Raw genomic sequence first — 24123 nt, forward strand, 5'->3', positions numbered from 1 at the left:
GGGGGGCGGGATTATGTGTGGTGATGTGGTGTCGGGGCGGGATTATGGGTGGTGATGGGGTGGGGGAAGGGATTGTGTGTGGTAATGTGGTGGGGGCGGGATTATGTGTGGTGATGTAGTAGGGGGCGGGATTATGAGTGGTGATGGGGTGGGTGGCGGGATTATGGGTGGTGATGGGGTGGGGGGCGTTATTATGGGTGGTGATGGGGTGGGGGGCGGGATTATGGGTGGTGATGGGGTGGGGGGCGATATTATGGGTGGTGATGGGGTGGGGGGGCGACATTATGAGAGGTGATGGGGTGGGGGGTGGGATTGTGTGTGGTAATGCGGTGGGATTATGTGTGGTAATGGGGTGGGGGGTGGGATTATGGGTGGTGGTGGATGGCGGGATTATGGGTGGTGATGGGGTGGGGGGGTGGGATTATGGGTGGTGATGGGGTGGGGGGTGGGATTATGTGTGGTAATGGGGTGGGATTATGTGTGGTAATGGGGTGGGGGGTGGGATTATGGGTGGTGATGTGGTGGGAGGCGGGATTATGGGTGGTGATGGGGTGGGGGGCCGGATTATGGGTGGTGATGGGGTGGGGGGCGGTATTGTGTGTGGTGATGGGGTGCGAGGCGGAGCTACTGTGCAGGGGCGGGATTAGCGAGTAATCACGATGCCTCTTATATATAGATGAGGGTGATACATCCTGTAGTCTCCATTTACGTAGGGTTACAGTATAAAACTCCTAAAATGACATACAAAGCCATCCAAAACCTGTCTCCTCCATACATCTGTGACAAGGTCTCCCGGTACTCTCCTGCACGCAACCTCCGATCCTCACAAGATCTCCTTCTCTACTCCCCTCTTATCTCCTCTTCCCACAATCGTATACAAGACTTCTCCCGTGCTTCCCCCCTACTCTGGAACCCTCTAACACAACACATCAGACTCTCGTCTACCATAGAAACCTTCTAAAAGAACCTGAAGACTCACCTCTTCCGACAAGCCTACAACCTGCAGTGATCCTGAACTTACTGAACCGCCGCACAACCAGCTCTACCCTCTCCTAGTGTATCCTCACCAATCCCGCAGACTATGATCCCTCGCGGGCAGGGTCCTGCCTCCTTATGTACCTGTTAGTGCCTTGTTTTTGTTCATGTTTAATGTATTTGTCTATATTTGCCCCCTTTTCACATGTAAAGCGCCATGGAATAAATGGTGCTAAAAATATGTATAATAATAAATAATAATAAATTATCACAAATCAATGATATTCATCAGGAATATAAGAATTAATTTGATGTGAATCAAATTTAAGTAGAATTTTTAATAATTCACTGAATTAGAATGATATGATTGGCTTCACGCGATTCGCCTAAGATGACCATCACCATTTTAACCATTGCAAAAGATGAAATTACCATAATCCTTTGCAGCTATCACATCACATGGTATAGCAAAGTCAGTCTGGAAGGTATCACAGGAAAAGAAAATTGTGGATGATCCGCGCTGTAATCGAAATGGTACATCCAGGTCCACACAAGTGGGTTAGCAATTTTTTATTTAGTCAACGAGTTTCAAAGTACTATACACTTCTTCATCAGGACAAGAAAAAAATGTTTTTTCTGCTGCTGAAGAAGAGTGTAGCATTTCAAGACGCATTGACCAAATAAAACAATGCAAACCCTCTTGTGTGGACCTGGATGTACCATTTCGATTACCAGCAGCTCGGATCATCCACAATTTTCTTTTCCGGTGATTTCTTCGGTCTGAGGACTCATTTGACCTCCAGCAAATGGATTTCCATTCCATCACAATGTTGTGTGAATATAGCCGGATCAGGTTAGCAAAACCTTTTTTTTAAATATTTAATTGTTAGGACCCTACTGCGCTGTTTTCTGCTCCCTTGTTATCTGGAAGGTAGTTGGACTGATCCAAGCATAACGCCGTAGCTAGGGGCGGAGATTGATGATTCCTTGGAAACTGGGGTTACGGCATTGGCGCTCGGCGCATGCGTGGATCGCCGCGGCCAGGACTATGTGAAACTTTCCAGCGCCTGCGCAGCTAACACACTACCACGTCGGGATGATGTACCGGCACCGCCATGTTCCTACACACCTGGTAGGTGCTATAGTATTATTTTTTGCTATAAAAACTTGGGAGCGTACTGATTTTCACTATATTGACCTTGAGAAAGACGCTTTGAGCGTCGATACGCGTGGGTCTTAGCACTCATACAGCTCTATAGATCCGATGGGCCTGTTATTCCATGACCATAGGGTATGCTTACTGCGCTAGGTTGGGTAAAAGTCTCCCTGGGACCTAGGGGGTAAAGCGAGTGCAACTAACATTATATGTTGCCAATTCTGCAGTTCCCTCTCTGGGGGTTATTTGTTGGTGAGACCACGGGTTATAGTGGTTCCCACGTATTTACCAACCAGATTGTTCTTATCTAGTAGTAGCATACACAGTTTTCTTACATGCATGTTATGGGTCATTGATGGGCATATGTGATCTGTCTATGCTAAACTGTACTCTATTGTAATAACTAGCTGTGTGATATGCATATTTTTCTGGTACTTACCTATTACTGTTGTGGATCCATTACCCTAACTCACGTTTTGGGTTTTTAAATGTTTTTAATGTTCCTTTGTGTATTGTTCCCAAATAAAGATTTTGATATTTTAAGAGAATTGTTGTGGTGATCCCAATCTCTATGCGTACACTTTTTCTTGTCAAATAATCTGGAAGGTATATCATAGCCTGAATAAAAGCCAAGGCAGGGAATGCAGCAGTCATGTTGGGGTGAATCTGGGTAGTGAGCCGACGTCTCAGATGACAGATTAGAAAGATGGATAGAAAGTTATAAAACAGTGAGTAAACTTTACAGATAATATGTGGCTGTAAGTGTATGAGGAAAAGAGAATAATACAGTTTTATAAATTAGAAGAGAAAAAAAACAGACTGTCATACACATAATTTCAGGGAATAGGAGACATCGGAGTACTTTCAATTTGCAAAAGATCGAAATTCTTGGCAAAATTTGGTGAAGGTGGTGAATTAGGATTTCAAAAGATTTGATCATCTCTAATGATTGTTCCATAGATTGGATGTGGACACAGGGCCACGAGTTCCCGGTACTGGGCCTCTCTGGTTCAGTTCTGAGGCTGTCACGGTGGCTAGACTCAGTCCATGACCCTGCTAAGGGGCGTCCAATAAAGGTGGTACAGGCTGTCAGGGATTCGTGACGCCACCTGTGGTGTTCGGTCAGGGTGACCGACGCTGCTGTGGGGTCCGCTGGGGTGATGGAATGGCAGCTGGATGGTATACCTTCCCACAGGTGAAGTATGTCCCCAGGGCTTCCCAGTAAGGTGGATGGTGATGGTGTGAGGTGCAGACAATAACGAGGACACAGGGTTGCAGTCTCTTTACCTCTTTACTGAAGACTTCAGGATCCTGAATCCAGAGCACGTTTAACAGGGCTGTCTGAGACTGGCCGGTCCGATGGGCACATCCAGAGTTTCCTTCGCAGATGGAAATCATTGCCTACCACTAGCGCCTGTGTGTTGTAGTCCTACCCTGCTGAGCATTCGGAATAGTCCTCACAACTGCTGTTCTTGTTCGTTCGTTCTCTACAGCTCTCTCTCTCTTTAGTTCCAGATGTTGCTAGTTTCTCGTCCCCCAGTATGTTTTGGCTAGGACGCACCCGTATGATGGGAAGGCCTGGAGGTCTTCCGGGACCCTAGAGACGCCCCTCTCCCACTGTTGCCCCCTATGTCTTCTTAGGAAATTTAAGGTAGATAGCCAACCTATAATTAACTGTCCTGCGGAGTTCGAAGTAAGGCCTACAGTCAGTTACTCCCGCGGTGTTCCGGCCACCGGCTACGCGCCTCAGTAGGATGTTGCCTCAGTCTCACGACACGACTCCTACTGGTACTCCTTTTTGCTTGATCTCGTTTACACTGTTCCACAATATCCTTCCCTTCGTGTCTCTTTCTTAGGATACCGCCGCAAGGAAGTGCAGGCGTGGTTCCATTACATTCTGCTCTGTTCACTAGGCACCTGCCAGGTTCCCACGCCTGACAGGGACCCCCCTGTGTCTTCTCCCTGCAACACCCCCTGCCACGGGATGTTGCCTGAATCCACCCCAGTCAGCTTTTGACTAACTTCCTCCCCAACCTCTAGTTTTACCAGTGTGAGGAGTGGCCCAACAAATAAAGCCTTTTGCTCCCCCTAGTGGCCGGAGTATGAAGTGTAATGTGTTCTGGTGATACCTGGTCAGGAGAATTCCTTTAGTGCCATCAGACGTACCATCACTCCCCTTAGCGGCAGAGTGTCATACTGCAACGACCAGGTCTCTGGGGCACTGCAGATGCACTGCTCTCTTCAGACTCTGGAGAGAGCTATTATTGCATTTATTCACTTTCTTTACGTGTACTATAGTAAACGCCTCCAGACAAAAATAGAAGATCCTGGAAATTATTGCAAGAGTAAAAATAAGACTATGGACCATCTATAATACTGGTGTCCTTAGATAAGGCAGAGGGTCGGTGAGACTCCAGAGGGTCGGTGAGACCATCAGACTCCAGGTCCTGGATGTGACTGCCGTCTCGGCATCCCCCAATGTTAGTCTCGTGCTCACAGATCCGATATGTTGTAATTATGTATCACACAGGATTATTTTACTGCTTTATGTTCTATTCAACAACACATAGAACCTTCGATCAATTAATCTCTGTTGTACTAAAATAATCAACATTTCTTTCTTGTGCTCCTGATTCTATAAGAACTCTGTTATTATTGCATTGAATGATTAATATTTTTATGTTTTTTAACTGACAGAATATTCCCGGAGAGCAAAAGACTGAAGACCGATAACAAGAAACACGGATTGATGATGTTTCTATTAATTGGATTATCAGAAATGGATTTTACCATTTTTTTAACTTCTTCAATGTTATTGTCTTTTTCTTCTTTTTGTTGTAAATTTTTTATTTTCTTTTAGTAAAGTTTTTCTCATACTCTTTTGCATGTTTGATCATTTTATTACAGATTTCTGGTTGGCCAGCTGCTGATTTTCACCTTTTAGTCCTTCTTTAAATTCTTGACAAACTATTTATGAATTGTTCCAGATTTTCATTGACCAGAGAAAAAAAAAAAAAAAAAAATTACAGGCTAATGACCTGAGAGTTCTACCCAAAGAACCCCAATGACAACAACACCCCCAATAAGCAAGAAGATCTCTACTGGGTCTCATCACTTCCTATAACAGAATAATTCACAAATATACAGTTGTGGGAAAAAGTTTTTGCCCCCTTGATGATTTCCTATTCTTTTGCATGGTTGTCACACTTAAATGTTTCAGATCACCAAACATATATACCGTAAATATTAGACAAAGATAACACAATCACAAAATGCAGTTTATAAATGAAGGCCTTTATTATTAAGATAAAAAGAAATCCAAACCTACAGGGCCCTGTGTAAAAAGTAATTGCCACCCCACCCCCTTAAAACATGAATTAACTGTGGTTTATCCCATCTTTGGAAAGCTGAGTTCAATTTCCCTATCCATACACAGACCTGATTACTGCCACTGATTAAGCGTGACAAACATGCAAAAGAATAGGAAATCAGAAAGGGGACAAACACATTTTCATCCAACTGCATATTTACATAAGATAGGTGGATAGAACTTTTCAGTAATAAGATGGTAGATGATGTCGCAAGAAATCAAGGACCCAAGCTGCAGTCTCTTTACCTCTTTACTGTAGTATTCAGGCAGCCACAGTCCAGGGTACCGGATCACAGGTGCTGGTATGGTCCGGCCGGCTTGGAAGCGAGTTGGGAATCCCACTTACCAGGTGGGGTTGGAAGCCTTCCTACTAGTGCTGTGGTGTAGTCCCTTGCTGCCTTACGCCTCTCTCAAGGTCCTAACGTTTCTGCCCCCCTTACAGGTAGGACACTAACCAGTATGACAGGTGGCTCAAGCCTTTTTACAGGATCTCTATCACGACCCGGGCTCTCTGTGCCACTGTGTCTTCGGGTGTTGAGGTCATCAGGTGACTTGAAGTCCAGCTATCATGCCGGTTTCTGCTGTGAGACGTACAGTACTGTACAACCTCGGTCTTCCGGCTACTGGTATCTGCGCTTTAGCTCGGACGGAGCCCACTCGCAGCTCTCCTCCAGCTCCTTACTCTCCTTTGCTTCTTTTCCTCCTTCACGCTCTCTACAGCTCGTTCCTTCCTTTTTTTCTCTGCTTTCTAAAAGCTGCAGCACCTCACGTGGCTGCACGGCCCCACACTTTCCTCAAAGGAGCTGCAGATCCTCTCGTGTGCACGTCCCCTTTCCTCTGTCTCTCTCACAGACTGACTGACTGACTGACCATACTTTCCCTCCAGCCAGAACATATACATAGGGGAGCCACCCACAAGCTGGATCAGAGCTCCCCCTTCTGGCCTGGAGTAAGAACATGTCATATGCTTGTGATTACCTCATAAAAGAGATCCTTCTTCGCTTCCAAGCATGACATTACTCTCCCTATAAGGAAAGCAATGCCATTGTAACAACCAGGAACCTGGAATGTTACATGTGAGTGACAAAGGCACAGGAAACTTGGTCAAAGTTAAAGAAAAGATGAATGCAGCGCATTATGAGCAAATACTGGGGGAAAATTTGCACTTATCAGCCCGGAAGCTGCGCATGGGATGTAATTGGATGTTCCAACATGACAACGTTCCAAAACACAAGGCCTAGTCGACCTGTCATTGGATACAGCAGAACATGAAGGTTCTGGAATGGCCATCTCAGTCTCCTGACCTCAGTATCATTGAGCCATTCTGGGGAGATCTCAAGCGCGCAGTTCATGCTAGACAGCCCAGGAATTTACAGGAACCGGAGGCTTTTTGTCAAGAAGAGTGGGCAGCTTTACCATCTGAGAAAATAAAGAACCTCATCCACAACTACCACAAAAGACTTCAAGCTGTCATTAATGTTAGAGGGGGCAATACACGGTATTAAGAAATGGGGTATGTGAACTTTTGATCAGGGTCATTTGGATGTTTTGGGTTGTCATTATGATTTAAAAAGAGAAAACACAGTAGTTTGACAATAAATGGCTTCATCCAACCACTAACCATGAGTGGAGGAAAAGTTTTGATGTTATCATTCTTATTCTCTGAAAAAAAGGCCAAGAAAGCAAAAATTCTGCCGGGGTATGTAAACTTTTGAGCACAGCTGTATTACACCTGTATATTCATGTATGCTCCACTACGTGTGTAAATAAATAGCAAGATGCTGAGATTATTTGCCACATATTGAGGGAAAAACTCCTTCCCATTTCCAGATATGGAAAACAGAATAAATCCCTGAATCAACACCGTATCACACAATCAGATCCTCTTAACCTGCACTATTATATTTTTTGAGAAAAGCGTCCGGGCACTCTTGAACTTGTTCAGTAAATCGACCATTACATTATGTTGTAACAACGAGCTCCATAGTGTTATTGCTCGTAAAGTAAAGAATCCATTGTCTCACTACTTGCACAGTAGTTAATACATCAATTTTTGTAAGAGATTTGACAGTCTCACTCCTTGTACAATAAAGGATCTATAGTTTGAAGGCTCGTACAGTAAGGAATCCAGTCACATTGAGTACACAGTAAAGAATCTATTGTATCATTGCTTGTACTGCATATAATCCATAGCCTCACTGCTCGAAAAGAAGCCATTGTCTGACTGCTTGTACAGTAATGAATCCATAGTTCCAACATTTGTACAATTAAAGAATCCAGCCTCACTTCTTGTACAGTAATGAATCTACAGTCTCACTGCTCATAAAGTAAGAAATCCATAGTCTCAAGGTGCACACGGTAAGGAATCCAATCACCCTGCATGTACAGCAAAGAATCTTATGTTTAATTTCTTGTACAGTAAATAATTCATTATCTATCTACTTGTAAAGTATAGAACTATTTGTCTTATTGCTTGTACAGTAATGAATCCACAGTACCACAATAAAGAATCCACAGTCTCACTGCTCATACAGTAAAGAATCCACAATCTCAATGCTCATACAGTAAAGAATCCATGGTCTCAAGGCACACACGGTAAGGAATCCAATAAAACAACGCCACAGTAGAGAATCTCTAGTTTCACTGCTAATTTCAGCAAATAATCCATTGTCTCACTGCTTGTACAGTAAAGAACCAATAGTCTCACTGCTCGCATGGTAGGAATCCCTGTTTATGATGATGGTTAACCCTGTCTTTTAGACATACAGGATGCCTTGTCATCATGGCAGACCTAGTTGTAAACAGATAGTTAGGAATATATCTATGTACTGTTCTTTGTATATATATATATACACAGTACAGAGCAAAAGTTTGGACACACCTCATTTAAAGATTTTTCTGTATTTTCATGACTATGAAAATTGTACATTCAGACTGAAGGCATCAACACTATGAATTAACACATATGTAATTATATACTTAACAAAAAAGTGTGAAACAACTGAAATTATGTCTTATATTCTAGGTTCTTCAAAGTAGCCACCTTTTGCTTTGATGACTGCTTTGCACACTCTTGGCATTCTCTTGATGAGCTTCAAGAGGTAGTCACCGGGAATGGTCTTCCAACAATCTTGAAGGAGTTCCCAGAGATGCTCAGCACTTGTTGGCCCTTTTTGCCTTCACTCTGCGGTCCAGCTCACCCCAAACCATCTCGATTGGGTTCAGGTCTGGTGACTGTGGAGGCCGGGTCATCTGGTGTAGCACCCATCACTCTCCTTCTTGGTCAAATAGCCCTTACACAGCCTGGAGGTGTGTTTGGGGTCATTGTCCTGTTGAAAAATAAATGATGGTCCAACTAAACGCAAACCGGATGGAATAGCATGCCGCTGCAAGATACTGTGGTAGCCATGCTGGTTCAGTATGCCTTCAATTTTGAATAAATCCCCAACAGTGTCACCAGCAAAGCACCCCCACACCATCACACCTCCTCCTCCATGCTTCACGGTGGGAACCAGGCATGTAGAGTCCATCCGTTCACCTTTTCTGCGTCGCACAAAGACATGGTGGTTGGAACCAAAGATCTCAAATTTGAACTCATCAGACCAAAGCACAGATTTCCACTGGTCTAATGTCAATTCCTTGTGTTCTTTAGCCCAAACAAGTCTCTTCTGCTTGTTGCCTGTCCTTAGCAGTGGTTTCCTAGCAGCTATTTTACCATGAAGGCCTGCTGCACAAAGTCTCCTCTTAACAGTTGTTGTAGAGATGTGTCTGCTGCTAGAACTCTGTGTGGCATTGACCTGGTCTCTAGTCTGAGCTGCTGTTAACCTGCGATTTCTGAGGCTGGTGACTCGGATAAACTTATCCTCAGAAGCAGAGGTGACTCTTGGTCTTCCTTTCCTGGGGCGTTCCTCATGTGAGCCAGTTTCTTTGTAGCGCTTGATGGTTTTTGCCACTGCACTTGGGGACACTTTCAAAGTTTTCCCAATTTTTCAGACTGAGTGACCTTCATTTCTTAAAGTAATGATGGCCACTCGTTTTTCTTTACTTAGCTGCTTTTTTCTTGCCATAATACAAATTGTAACAGTCTATTCAGTAGGACTATCAGCTGTGTATCCACCAGACTTCAGCTCAACACAACTCATGGTCCCAACTCCATTTATAAGGCAAGAAATCCCACTTATTAAACCTGACAGCGCACACCTGTGAAGTGAAAACCATTTCCAGTGACTACCTCTTGAAGCTCATCAAGAGAATGCCAAGAGTGTGCAAAGCAGTCATCAAAGCAAAAGGTGGCTACTTTGACGAACCTAGAATATAATACATATTTTCAGTTGTTTCACACTTTTTTGTTAAATATTAGTGATGAGCGAATATACTTTTTACTAGAGATTTCCCGAGCACGCTCAGGTGACCTCCGAGTATTTTTTAGTGCTCGGAAATTTAGTTTTCCTCACCTCAGCTGAATGATTTAAATCTGTTAGCCAGCTTGATTACATGTGGGGATTCCATAGCAACCAGGCAACCCCCACATGTACTTATGCTAACAGATGTAAATCATTCAGCTGCAGCGATGAAAACTAAAAAATACTCGGAGGTCACCCGAGCGTGCTCGGGAAATCTCGAGTAACAAGTACTGTATATTCGCTCATCACTATTAAATATATAATTCCACATGTGTTAATTCATAGTTTTGATGCCTTCAGTGTGAATTTACAATTTTCATAGTCATGAAAATACAGAAAAATCTTTAAATGGGAAGGTGTGTCCAAACTTTTGCTCTGTACTGTATATATATATATATATATATATATATATATATATATACACATATATATAGTAGATGGTGGCCCGATTCTAACGCATCGGGTATTCTTGAATATGTATTTATGCATGTATATGGCAGCCACAGAGTATATAGCACAGGCCACGTAGTATATAGGAGCCATGTAGTATATAGCAGACAAATACTACATGGCCTGTGCTATATACTATGCGACTGCTATATACATACATACATATTGTAGAATACCCGATGCGTTAATACAGGCCACACAATATATAACAGTGGCCACGCAGTATACTACACAGCCCAAACAGTATATAACACAGCCCATGCAGTATATAGCAGCCACGCAGTATATAACACAGGCGATGTAGTATATAACACAGGCCACGCAGTATATAACACTGGCCACGTAATATATAGCACAGCTCACGCAGTATATAACACTGGCCACATAATATATAACACAGCCCACGCAGTATATAACACTGGCCACGTAATATATAGCACAGCTCACGCAGTATATAACACTGGCCACGTAATATACAGCACAGCCCATGCAGTACATAACACAGCCCACATAGTATCTAACACTGGCCAGGTAGTATATAGCAGCCACGCAGTATATCACACAGCCCACGCAGTATATAACACTGACCAAGTAATATATAACACAGCCCACGCAGTACATAACACAGCCCACATAGTATCTAACACTAGCCAAGTAGTATATAGCAGCCACACGGTATATAACACAGCCCACGTGTTAAAAAAAATAATTAAAATAAAAAGTAGTTATATATTCACCCACCAAGATCCAATCCAGCGAAGCTCTGGCGATGCGTGCGCGGCTGCCGCCATCTTCCGTTCCCAGGATGCATTGCGAAATTTCCCAGATGACTTAGCAGTCTCGCGAGACTGCTAAGTCTTCTGGGTAATTTCGCAATGCATCTCTGGGAACGGAAGCTGGCGGGAGCCGCGCGCGGCTCAGCGGACTACAAAAGGTGAGAATAGCAGGTTTTTTATTTCTTTTTTATTTTTAACATTACATCTTTTTACTATTGGTGCTGCATAGGCATCAATCACAGGCACAGGGTTAATAGCAGCGTTAACGGAGTGCGTTATCCGCGGCATAATGCGGTCCGTTACCGCGCCATTAACCCTGTGTGAGCGGTGACTGCGGGGAGTATGGAGCGGGTGACGGGCACTGACTGGACGGGAGTAGGGAGGGACTAATCGGACTGTGCCCATCGCTGATTGGTCACGGCAGCCATGACAGGCAGCTGGCGAAACCAATCAGCGATGCAGGATTTCCATTACGGAAGTTGCAGACAGAAAGACGGAAGTACCCCTTAGACAATTATACATATAGATATATATACATATATAGGTGATACTTACACTGTTTTTTCCCCAAAAACTCAATAACACCAAGTTCGAAAACCTGTTTTGGGTCTGCACCAGCTCTTTTTCACCTATGTCCAGTTTTAAGTAAGTGCTCAATATGTTAATGAGCGTCTCTGCCTCTTTTCCTGCATCCCATTATTTCATTAGCCTTGGCAGCAGCTGCCTGACACTGGTCACTAAAGTTGAGTTTTCTCTCCACCTGTACACACAGGCCTTTTGAGTGACAGTTTCACATCCTATGAAATTTGCATGAGAATATGGTCCTTGTCACACTTTATGAAGTGGAGATTTGCCTTATGAATAAACCCTCTAGGCAGGATTTTACTGTGACTATCTGGCACCTGATCCCCGCAGCACCGACCATTAGGGCTATCCTGTCCTGCTGGGCCCTATATCGGGTGTATGGCCCACTTACTAAAGTTACTACATGAAAATTTCAAAAAGTTTCGGAAATACTTTTAGCATCATCCTTTAAATGCAACTGAGGAACCGAGAGCCGGATACCTGATATTTGTGGGCTGCTGTACTTTATATTAATGTTGCTCGACAGGAAGACTTAAGAATCCCCCCAGTGCAGGCACTGTTCGCTGGTTTCAGACCCGAGACCGGATGGTATGTATGAGGTATACATATCCCCGCCAGTGGGTGTGGCCTTGTTCCATACACTTGTATTGAGCCAAGGCCGCGGCCCATCTAGTGACGTGGACGGCCAGTGGGCATGTCTGACTAGAGTGTGCTGCCTTGCTGGCCAGTAGCGTGTCTGACTAGAGTGCGCGGCCTCGCTGGCTAGTGGGTGTGTCTGACTAGAGTGCACTGCCTCGCAGGCCAGTGGACGTGTCTTACTATAGTGTGCTGCCTTGCTGGCCAGTGGGCATGTCTGACTAGAGTGCACTGCCTTGCTGGCCAGTGGGCATGTCTGACTGGAGTGCACTGCCTTGCTGGCCAGTGGGCGTGTCTGACTAGAGTGCGCTGCCTTGCTGGCCAGTGGGCGTGTCTGACTAGAGTGCGCTGCCTCGCTGGCCAGTGAGCGTGTCTGACTAGAGTGCGCTGCCTTGCTGGCCAGTGGGCGTGTCTGACCAGAGTGCGCTGCCTTGCTGGCCAGTGGGCGTGTCTGACTAGAGTGCGAGGCCTCGCTGGCTAGTGGGTGTGTCTGACTAGAGTGCACTGCCTCGCTGGCCAGTGAGCGTGTCTGACTAGAGTGCGCTGCCTTGCTGGCCAGTGGGCGTGTCTGACTAGAGTGCACTGCCTCGCTGGCCAGCGGGCGTGTCTGACTAGAGTGCACTGCCTCGCTGGCCAGTGGGCATGTCTGACTAGAGTGCACTGCCTCGCTGGCCAGTGGGCGTGTCTGACTAGACTGCGCTGCCTCACTCCATAAACAGAGTGAGTCTACACCCACTGGTAGGGGGTATGTATAACTCATACATGCCCTCCAGTCCTGGGAGAGAAACAGCGCCTCCACAGGTTATTTTAATGCTTAGCGAGTCACAACACCTCTGTATGTAAATCAATCTTCTTGATCCTCCATGTGCGATGTCAGGCTGCATATATGAAATTACAGACATGTGCAGATCGTCACTGTCTTCGCTTCTCTACAGAGTTCTGCCTTTCTGTGGTCACTGGCTTCAATTGCCTGTGGGGCTGAGAGGTGAAGGAAGAAAGATTGACCATTGGGAGTTATTTTTATCTTTGCTTCCTGTTTTTAACAGTACCATTATCACAACATGTGTGAAAACAATGACTGATAACAACTCTATACCTCACTCATAACTCAGAATCCACCATTCACAATAGATAATGTCACAGCTCACCTCCTCCTCCTGTACAATGACTGATAACACCTCTGTATACAGTAGATAACACAGGATCCACCATTCACAATAGGTGATGTCACAGCTCACCTCCTCCTCCTGTACAATCGCTGATAACACCTCTATATACAGTAGATAACACAGGATCCACCATTCACAATAGGTGATGTCACAGCTCACCTCCTCCTCCTGTACAATCGCTGATAACACCTCTATATACAGTAGATAACACAGGGTCCACCATTCACAATAGGTGATGTCACAGCTCACCTCCTCCTCCTGTACAATCGCTGATAACACCTCTATATACAGTAGATAACACAGGGTCCACCATTCACAATAGGTGATGTCATAGTTCACCTCCTACTTCTGTACAATGACTGATAACACCTCTATATACAGTAGATAACATACGATCCAACATTCACAATAGGTGATGTCACAGCTCACCTCCTCCTCCTGTACAATGACTGATAACAGCTCTATATACAATAGATAACGTACGATCCAACATTCACAATAGGTGATGTCACAGCTCACCTCCTCCTCCTCCTGTATAATGACTGATAACACCTCTATATACAGTAGATAACACAGGATCCACTATTCACAATAGGTGATATCACAGTTCACCTCCTCCTCTTGTGCAATGACTAATGACACATCTATATACAGTCAATGACACAGGATCCACATTCACAATAGGTGATATCACAGCTCACCTCCTCCTCCTGTACAATGACTGATATCACCTCTATATACAGTAGATAACACAGGATCCACCATACACAATAGATGATGTCACAGCTCACCTCCTCCTCCTGTACAATGACTGATAATGGTGACTGATGTCACCATTCTTCATCAGAGTAGTCTCATATGTATTTGTTATTAGGAGACTTGCCTTCTACTCCTTTTATGTATGGGGTCAAATTGACCCCTTCAGTACTTTTAGGTATGAATTGTAAAACTCGGGCGGTGGAGATTAAACTACTATAATGTCTGCCGCACAATACACACAGAGAGAAATTCCTGATCTTAATTCTTTAGTTGACACATAGAGAGAAGCAACAAAGGGATGGAGAAGATTATTCAAGTACTAAGCAATATAGGTTTGAATGCAGAGGTAAAAGACTTGTTAGAAAGCTCAACACCATCTTTCTGTGTCTTTCTACTTTCTACTATATAACTGTCTAAGGGTCACTTCCGTCTTTCTGTCTTTCTGTCTGTCTGTCTGTCACAGATATTCATTGGTCGCGGCCTCTGTCTGTCATGGAAATCCAAGTTGCTGATTGGTCGTGGCAAAACAGCCACGACCAATCAGCGACCGGCACAGTCCGGCGGCAAAATGGCCGCTCCTTACCCCCCGCAGTCAGTGCCCGCTCCGTACTCCCCTCCAGTCAGCGCTCACACCGGGTTAATGGCAGCGCTAATGGACCGCGTTATGCTGCGGTGTAATGCACTCCATTAACGCTGTTATTAACCCTGTGTGACCAACTTTTTACTATTGATGCTGCCTATGCAGCATCAATAGTAAAAAGATCTAATGTTAAAAATAATTAAAAAAAATAAAAAATCTTTATATACTCACCGTCCGTCAGCCCCTCGGATCCAGAACAGGCCTTTCCTGCTCCTTGCAACTCTCCGGTGACCGCTCCATGCATTGCGATCTCGCGAGATGATGGCGTAGTGGTCTCGCGAGACTGCTACGTCATCATCTCGCGAGACCGCAATGCACTCTTCAGTCCGGAGCGCGCGAGGAGCGTCGGTAACCGCTTCGATCCGGGGGCCAACGGAAGGTGAGTATATAACTATTTTTTATTTTAATTCTTTTTTTTAACAGGAATATGGTGCCCACATTGCTATATACTACGTGGGCTGTGCAATATACTACATGGGCTGTGCAATATACTCCGTGGCTGTGCAATATACTACGTAGGCTGTGCAATATACTACGTGGGCTGTGCAATATACTACGTGGGCTGGGCAATATACTGCATGGGCTGTGCAATATACTACGTGGGCTATGCAATATACTACGTGGGCTGTGCAACATACTACGTGGGCTGTGCAATATACTATGTGGGCTGGGCAATATACTACGTGGGCTGTGCAATATACTACGTGGGCTGGGCAATATACTACATGGGCTGTGCAATATACTACGTGGCTGTGTTATATGCTATGTGGGCTGTTATACACTCCGTGGGCTGTGCTATATACTATGTGGATGTGCTATATACTCCGTGGGCTGTGCTATATACTACATGGCTGTGCAATATACTACGTGGCTGTGCAATATACTACGTGGGCTGTTATATACTATGTGGCTGTGCTATATACTATGTGGCTGTGCTATATACTACGTGGCCGGCCGCAAACAATCAGCGACAGACGCAGTCCAGCAGCGAATTGGCGCGGGATTTGAACCACGCTTCGCTAATTGGTCGCGCCCGGCCGGCTGAATCCTGTGTATTCATTGCATTATTCTGAAATCTTCATAAATAAACTACATACATATTCTAGAATACCCGATGCATTAGAATCGGGCCACCATCTAGTCTTATATATAATTGCCTAGAATACTACTTCCTGCAATTTGTGCCAACTTCCGTGGCTTTGTCCGGAGCTAATGTCCGGAGCTAATGTCCGGAGCTAATGTCCGGAGATAAGTGACGTCAACAGTGTCCAGTGTCTGATTGGTTGCCGCCTGCTGCGAGCGACCAATCAGAAACGTGCCGTACTGTGACACACTCCGCCCGCCATTTTGGTGTGATTTTTGAATTTTTACCTCACAGCAAGTTTCTACTGCGTGGAGGCGGGCCCAGTGACGTTGCTCTTCAAGCTCCTGCCGAATTTCAAGTATATATGGATTCTAGACTCCCGATTCTTTAGAATCGGGCTGCCATCTAGTCTACTATATAATTGTCTAAGAGTCCCTTCCGTCTTTCTGTCTGTCCTTCTGTCTGTCCTTCTTTCTGTCACGGATATTCATTGGTCGCGGCCTCTGTCTGTCATGGAATCCAAGTCGCTGATTGGTCTTGCCAGCTGCCTGTCATGGCTGCCACGACCAATCAGCGACGGCCTCAGTCCGATTAGTCCCTCCCTACTCCCCTGCAGTCAGTGCCCGGCGCCCACTCCATACTCCCCGCAGTCACCGCTCACACAGGGTTAATGCCAGCGGTAACGGACCGCATTATGCCGTGGGTAACTCACTCCGATACCGCCGCTATTAACTCTGTGTGACCAAGTTTTTACTATTAATGCTGCCTATGCAGCGTCAATAGTAAAAGGATCTAATGTTAAAAATAATAAAAAATTAAAAAATCATTATATACTCACCTTCCGCCGCCTTTCCCGTTCCTCGTGACGCTCCGGTAACCGCTCCATGCAAGCGGCAGGTTCCGGTGGCAAGGATGGTATGCGACAAGGACCTGCCATGACGTCATGGTCATGTGACCGCGACCTCATCACAGGTCCCGCGCGAGAAGGACCTGACTTGACGTCACGCTCATGTGACCGCGACGTCATCACGGGTCCTGCGCTACCAGCCCTGGGACCGGAAGCTGCCGAATGCACTGCACTCACAGGCGACATGACTACAAGGGCTCCCTCGGAAGGTGAACATATGTATATTTTTTATTTTTTAACCTGTGACATACTTGGCTGGGCAATATACTACGTTGCTGGGCAATATACTATGTGACTGGGCAGTATACTACGTGACTGGCCAATATACTACCTGGCTGGGCAATATACTACGTGGCTCTGTGCTGTATACTACGTCGCTGTGCAATATACTACATGGCTCTGTGCTGTATACTACGTCACTGGGCAATATACTACGTGGCTGGGCAATATACTATGTGGCTGGGCAATATACTACGTGACTGGGCAATATACTACGTGGCTGGGCAATATACTATGTGACTGGGCAATATACTACGTGGCTGGGCAATATACTACATGGCTGGGCAATATACTACGTGACTGGGCAATATACTACGTGGCTGGGCAATATACTACGTGGCTGAGCAATATACTACGTAGCTGGGCAATATACTATGTGGCTGGGCATTATACTACGTGACTGGGCATTATACTACGTGGCTGGGCAATATACTACATGACTGAGCAATATACTATGTAGCTGGGCAATATACTACGTGACTGGGCAATATACTATGTGACTGGGCAATATACTACGTGACTGGGCAATATACTATGTGACTGAGCAATATACTACGTAGCTGGGCAATATACTACGTGGCTGGGCAATATACTACGTGACTGGGCAATATACTATGTGGCTGGGCAATATACTACATGGCTGGGCAATATACTACGTGACTGGGCAATATACTACATGGCTGGGCAATATACTACGTGACTGGGCAATATACTACGTGGCTGGGCAATATACTACGTGACTGGGCATTATACTACGTGGCTGGGCAATATACTACATGACTGAGCAATATACTACGTAGCTGGGCAATATACTATGTGGCTGGGCATTATACTACGTGACTGGGCAATATACTACGTGACTGGGCAATATACTACGTGACTGAGCAATATACTACGTAGCTGGGCAATATACTACGTGGCTGGGCAATATACTACGTGACTGGGCAATATACTATGTGGCTGGGCAATATACTACGTGGCTGGGTATTATACTACGTGACTGGGCAATATACTACGTGACTGAGCAATATACTACGTGGCTGGGCAATATACTACGTGGCTGGGCAATATACTATGTGGCTGGGCAATATACTATGTGGCTGGGCAATATACTACGTAGCTGCTCAATATAGTACGTGACTGGGCAATATACTACGTGGCTGGGTATTATACTACGTGACTGGGCAATATACTACGTGGCTGGGTATTATACTACGTGACTGGGCAATATACTACGTGACTGAGCAATATACTACGTGGCTGGGCAATATACTACGTGACTGGGCAATATACTATGTGGCTGGGCAATATACTACGTGACTGGGCAATATACTACGTGACTGGGCAATATAGTACGTGGCTGGGCAATATATTATGTGGCTGGGCAATATACTACGTCACTGGGCAACATACCACGTAGCTGGGCAATATAGTACGTAGCTGGGCAATATACTACATGGCTGGGCAATATACTACATGACTGGGCAATATAGTACGTGGCTGGGCAATATATTATGTGGCTGGGCAATATACTACAGCATGTCACTGGGATAGTGAAGGTATTAGATAGCAACATTACGATGGTCACTCATATATATATATATTAATATGTTGCCGTATAACGGATTAAATTAAAACCCAGTCGTGCAAGAACTAAATAGGGGGGGATTGTGGAAACCACAAAAAAAAAAAAACATCACGCCCCCTGACGAAGGAGCATCCGCTCCGAAACGTGCGTCGGGTGGACGTGCGGGACCGGACCCAGGCTATCCTTTAAGTGCCCCTCTGTGACAGGTAAAGTTCAGCTGCACTTGCAGCGGCTAGCCCGGTTTATCCCTGGGCAGTTGTATCAGGGGTCGGACGGCTCTTTGTGGCCATGGGGGAGGGACACACATATGGGTAAGCTCGTTTTACACGCACTTCCACTGCGGTTTTACAGGAATAGTGCTGGTATATTATGGTTGGTACTGCTCTAATGCCTGATGATGGTATTCCACTGAGAGACACTCTAGGTTAAATTTATTTTGGCATTTTAGAGCAGAGGTAGCGTGTCAATGTACTATGCACAAGTCACACTTCTACCAGCTTTTCTTGTGTACCCATCTATCAGTATATATGTGTGCCTTTTTATGGTAGCCTGTGTGGGTTTTTTCCGGTCTGCACGTCCTTTTGTATGGCGGCGGCTTGTTGGGTCTATCGCCACCAGTGAGTCACCGTGTACCATTACTGTCCAAAGTTTTTATGATTGTTATATTTTGTATTGTGTTAATAAAGATAATTTATATTAGTACGTCACTGGGCAACATACCACGTAGCTGGGCAATATAGTACGTAGCTGGGCAATATAGTACGTAGCTGGGCAATATACTACGTGATTGGGCAATATACTACGTGACTGGGCAATATACTATGTGGCTCTGTGCTGGGCAATATACTACGTGGGCTGTGCAATATAATACGTGAACATGCATATTCTAGAATACCCGATGCGTTAGAATCGGGCCACCATCTAGTAATGTATAATAGTCTATCTCCCATGACACTTCACTGACGTGGCAGTCCAATTTGCTTGTCTTGCCTTGAGCAAGATACACATGAGCTGTTTATGAGTGGATGGGGAGTTAGGAGTTAAGGAGACAGGGGGGAGGCTGCTAAGTGGAGAAAGAAGCCTATGACTCTCATAAGACATAAAGTATGCTGAACGTACAATCTCTTTTTTAACAAATTTGTCTCAGGATAGATATTGGTTGTATACCTTGATAGTTTCTTATAACATAAGACATCTTTTATTGAGCCATTTCTTTATGAAATACTTCATATTTTGGTCCTACTTTTTATTTAGGCCACCTACAGGCAATCTTCCTTGTGGATTGTTTGCACTCTTGTGGTCTACTCAGCACAGATGCTGCATGACAGTCCTTCACACGTAGGCATCAGTCTCCACCTGTCTCTAAAGACTTGTTCTCACTCTTGGGCATCCAACTTCTTATTTAGTAGATGTACGGTCAAAATTATGGGCAAAGCTCCCCTCGGCTGTGGCAGTTCTTCTAATGGTGGTACTCACATGTAGGAGGGGTGGACTGGCTTCAGCTCAGGATGGACTTCTAAACAAGCTTCTATGGCCCTTACTTAGCCCACACGAGTGCTCCATAATATCAAGTGCTACTCACTACCAAGAGTCAGTGAATCGATTCTAAAAAAAATCAAATTCATTTATAATTTCTCAAAATAAATTTTGGGGTATTAGATTTGCATGAATCTAACAAAATAGTGAAGACCTGGCCGCCATTTTGTTGGATTCAATTGGGCCAGGAAGATGTTAAAGAACTAAAAGTTCATAGTCAGCCATCCTCTTACGTGACCTATGTGATGTGCTGGACTTCGAGTCCCCCGTTCTGCTTTGGTGATGACCTCGTTTTAGTTGGTGTTGAAGGTGCCGGCTAGGTCATGATGCACTTTCTGACACCATGATGTGTACTGCCCCACTAGGGGGCAGAGAAGACCAGTGGAGGAATGGTAACGACAGGTGAGGAACTAGGGGAGAATTATTTTTTATTGTTTTTTAACCCCTTCTCAGACTATCTCTTTATTATGCTTTCCAGCCCTCAGAGCTTAACAAACTGCTGTTTTTAATGGCTATTCAATTTTTCCATAGAATATTTTTTTTGCAAATTTCCTGGCCCATTTTGAGAGAGTCTGCTGAATTCAAATTTTCAAGGATTTGCTCATTTAGATACCATCATTTGCTACCTAGATATGGTTCAGGCAGTTTTCCCTGCTGCACAGCTCCTCCTCTCCTCCACCATTCTGCGCCATCTTTGTGTGTCTGACTGCTGCAGGCGTCAGTGCAGGAGCATAATAATTTTAGGGCTGCTGACTCGAGTTTCAACCTTAATGATACGTTTAGAGTAAAATCAGAAAAATCATCAGATATCCACACACTGTCTTTCCTCACAATATATAAATGCATTTTTTCTTGGCTTCTAGGATATAAACTTCGATTTGATAACATCTTGTTAATAATCGTCACAGTTGTCATCACCGCACTCTCCGCGGGAATTCTTCTGTACCTGAAAATCACGTGCCAGGTACTAATATTATCATACTAAGTATTGATATAATGATGGAACAACCCAACATAATATCACAGTCTAGGGGGAATGCTTTAATGCTTACAGTGGTGCTTGAAGGATTGTGAACCCTTCAAAATTTTGTATTTTTCTGCATAAATTTGTCCCAAAATTACATCAGATTCTCAAACTATACAAAGAGAACAAAATCAAACAAATGAAATTTTTTTAAATGAGGAAAAGGATCCAAAATCAAATGTCTATGTGTCTATGAGTGGTTAAAGTATGTGAACCTTTGCTCTCGGTGTTTGATGTGACCCCTTGTGCAGCAATAACTGAATCTAAATGTTTCCGGTAATTGTTGATTAGTCCGGCACATTGACTTGTAAAGAAAAAACTATAGACATAAGGTTCAGCTGTATAAAGAGAATTGTTTGCAATTTTATAATAATGCAAATTACATAAGTCTTTGGGCTTAAATATAGATATTCAGTAAGGGCATTTTATTTATTGGGCAACCTTTTTAATTTCCTCTGACTGTGGATTGCTGGAATCGAAACTCTTTAGCGATGGCTTTCTTACCAGCCCTGATACAATTCCACAAACGTGTATTCTGAATTTCTCTAGTTCTTTAAATAAAACAGGTCGCCCACTCACATTTGATTGTCATCCCATTGATTGAAAATATCAGACTATAATTTAATCTTCAAGACTATCTACTAATGTCACGGGTGTGTCAGATGCCACAGGCAGCCGCTCTATATCTGGCTGCAGAAGGTCTCTGCATTTGGCATTGCAGACGCCTTCTTAGTCCTTCTGACTGTTGGACCCAGCGGCAACCTCCCTCTGGCTCTAGTTGACACACCTGGACCTTGGTGTTTATAAACTCTCAGCCTGCTTCAAGGAGTCGCCGGTGATATTCACTTTTTGCCTTGTGAAGGCTTGGAGCTGTAGCTGTCAGCTAACTTCCTCTCGGATGCTCTTAGAGGACGGTACCTTTACAAATGTAATCAAATCCACAGAGCCATTGTCACACCTCACACTACCGGTTCAGGACATTGCCTGGCCTCATGTGGTCAAAGTGTTTAGGCAGTTCAAGGATGATTAAAACATTGATGCCATTGACTGTTGCTCAAGTTTCGAGTCCATCTCCATCCATAAGTGGCATCACAAGAAGGCTGTCTGACTCAGACAATCTCAAGAGCAAGGAGAAAATACATGATGCAGGCCACATTCATGTATGGTCACATAAACCTCCATCTCGTGGCCAACCATACCTTGACAAATGTAATCAAATCAACAGAAACATTGTCAAAACTTACACTGGTGCAGTGGCCTGGGTCCTCCTGGTTCAGGAAAATGCCCGGGCTCATGTGTGAAAGCATTGATACCTTGTACTGTTGATCAGATTTCCCAAACACAAATCCAATTGGGAACCCCTGGGACTTTATGTATCAGTACATCCAACATTACTATATAAGACCACAGATCAAGAGCCTCTGGCGTCCTGATCCAGATCTCAGAGGAGATTCCCCAGGACACCATCATAGGTCCTATCAGGAGCATGCACAAACATTCACATAGCCATGTGGGGGCCATACACAATACACGTGATAAATTGCCGAGATGAAATTCTCGTAAATTGAATGATTTTGATGATTTAAATTCCTGATTTTTATTGACCTCTGATAATGAATTACACAAGTTATATCGGGAAAGATTTTCAACTTTAATCTTTCGTTTATGAAGATCCAACGTGTGATTTATGTTTTCCATTAATTTTTAGAGTAGTGACCGCTGGGTCCCATTGGGACACTGGGGGCTGGGGAAGACGGTGACCTCAGCAGCCTCATTTTGACACGTCTTCTTGCCTCCATACTTGCGGATCTTCTATTCTATTCATATAGAGTGCTCAGAGCTCAGATATTTCTGACATAATTTACTTTTTCATCGATATCTATTATTGTACGCAAATTTGAATGTTGTTACCATTCTTCTCATTTCATAAAATCTTTCTTACTATTACATTAAGTAAATTATATCTTTTTTTTCTTTTTAAAGGGATAAAATATTCCTGGAGATGAAAGTAATGAAGACTGATGATAAGAAATAAGGAAATCTATTCTATCGAGACATTAAATGATCCCGGATGATCTCTTCTTGAAACTCTCATCATTACTTATTTTTCTTTAATTTCTTTACCTGTAAATTTGTATTTTCTTCAGTAAAGATTTGTAAATTCTTTTAGTGTCGATCATTTGTAAAATCGCTGGTCAGAAATCAATGGAATTTTCGGTACAATGTTTAATTCTTGTTTCATGATAAATTAGAGACCGGCAAATTTATTTAATTGGAATTGAATTTTACTTTAATCTTTAAAAAAAAAAAAAGAAAAGAAAGTTTTTTTTTCTTCAGAATGTAGATTTTTTTGTACTACAGGTCTGCACGAATTCAGCAAAATGGTGACTGGCCAGCAAAAGGTAAAACAATTCTTTCACAGCTCTCCGTTCCGGACACCTCTTCTGCTTGGGTTCCACTAGTCAGTCTAGAACATATCTTGTTACCATTGGCGCTCTCTGCAACTTCACCGGGAAATCTGGCCACAACTCTTTTCCGAACAACACCACAAGTGGGCAGGGTCATCTTGAGTCTATTTGTTGCAAAATGTCACTGCAAGTTTACAATGGGCATGGACATTGACGTTACGTACGGAGTTGCACACTTTCAGCTGGGCCTTCCCTCTGCTACATAATGTCACGACATGTGTCACAACTTTACAACACACTCTTTAGGTCTGGACTTCTGGCTGCCACTAGGCTGAAGATGACCATGTGCATGCGCAAGGTTTCCCAAGCCTGGTCAAA

General features: G+C 44.1%; 1 long non-coding RNA gene across 1 annotated transcript; it reads left to right on the forward strand.

Moving 5' to 3' along the window:
- The first annotated feature begins 14482 nt into the window (after nucleotides 1-14482).
- Nucleotides 14483-23494, forward strand: LOC138671895 (uncharacterized). The gene is made up of 3 exons (XR_011319472.1): nucleotides 14483-14625; nucleotides 21177-21277; nucleotides 23321-23494. It is a non-coding gene; the product is annotated as an uncharacterized lncRNA (long non-coding RNA).
- The last annotated feature ends 629 nt before the right edge of the window (nucleotides 23495-24123 follow it).

The sequence above is a fragment of the Ranitomeya imitator genome, chromosome 3 (assembly GCF_032444005.1).
Source record: "Ranitomeya imitator isolate aRanImi1 chromosome 3, aRanImi1.pri, whole genome shotgun sequence".
Taxonomy (NCBI): Eukaryota; Metazoa; Chordata; class Amphibia; order Anura; family Dendrobatidae; genus Ranitomeya; species Ranitomeya imitator.